General features: G+C 42.0%; 1 non-coding gene across 1 annotated transcript; it reads right to left on the bottom strand.

Annotated features, from left to right (window-relative positions):
* Positions 1–775: 775 nt before the first annotated feature.
* Positions 776–882, bottom strand: LOC145118321 (small nucleolar RNA R71). Its single transcript, XR_013713277.1, has one exon. It is a non-coding gene; the product is annotated as a small nucleolar RNA R71 (small nucleolar RNA).
* Positions 883–1188: the final 306 nt, after the last annotated feature.

Here is a 1188-nt window from a genome sequence, read left to right on the forward strand (position 1 = left end):
GAATTCAGTAGATTTTCATTTTTCTTCGTTTTTCTTTTCTGTTAGTTTTTGTTCAGTTTTACGTTTTTATTTTGTTTATTTTGCAGGAGTTCATGACCAGAGGTTCCAACACACCTTTGGTACCACCACTTGAAGATCCAGAGTCAGCCCTTCACAAAAAGAAGGATAAGAACGTGAAAGACGATCAAACACCAAAGAAGACACCCTTACAAGAGTTCAAAGTTTTTCAAAGAAGTTGGGGAAGAAAATGGGAGAATCTAGCTCATCTTCAAAGGACAAGAGCAAGATAGAAAGTTTGGATCCAATACCTAATCCAAACGAATCTGAATACGAGCCCGAGAACGAGTTTGGACTATATACGAGCGAACCCGAAGACGAGGCAAGCAACGAAATGGCGAACATTGAAGAAATGTCAATGGGAGCTTACAAGAAGCGTATTCGAAAAGATGTTGGTCCGGGATTAGTACAACCCGCGATTCCTGCCACTGCTACATTCGAGTTGAAGGGACACATCCTTAATGCACTAAAGGATATTCCGTTTTATGGGAAGGATGATGAGGATGCTTTCAAACATCTAGATGAGGTCAACGACATTGCTGACTATTTCAATGTCCCAAATGTTAATAGAGATACTGTCTTGCTGAGGATGCTACCAGTTACTTTCAAAGGAGCTGCAAAAGACTGGTTGAAAGCACTCCCACCTGGTACAATCACTACTTGGGCTCAAATGCGAGAGCAGTTTCTAGACCAACTTTGCCCACCATCCAAGATAGCTAAACTCAAGAAGGCAATAGCCAACTTTGAGCAACAACCGGGGGAGTCGATATACGAGGCATGGGAGCGTTATAAAGGATTGTTAAGGAATTGTCCTCAACATGACCTTAATATTCAACAAGAGATGTCTGTTTTCTATGATGGGGTCAATGCCATGACTAGGAAACTCCTTGATTCGCAAGGCCCTCTCACGAAGAAGAATCCTAACCAGATCAAGGTGCTAATTGAAGAATTCGCAAAACACTCTCGTGAGTAACACAACCCAAGACAAGATGAAACAAAAGGCAGTGGGGGTGCACATTCTGAAGAGATGGCTGCTATGATGGCGATGTTGAATAATATGGACCGGAGATTGACCCAAATGGCCCAATCAATTCATGCAATAAAATTTGGATGTGAAAGGTGTAATGGTCC

Source organism: Lactuca virosa, chromosome 5, assembly GCF_052849685.1.
Source record: "Lactuca virosa cultivar CGN04683 chromosome 5, Lactuca_virosa_CGN04683_v6, whole genome shotgun sequence".
Lineage (NCBI taxonomy): Eukaryota > Viridiplantae > Streptophyta > Magnoliopsida > Asterales > Asteraceae > Lactuca > Lactuca virosa.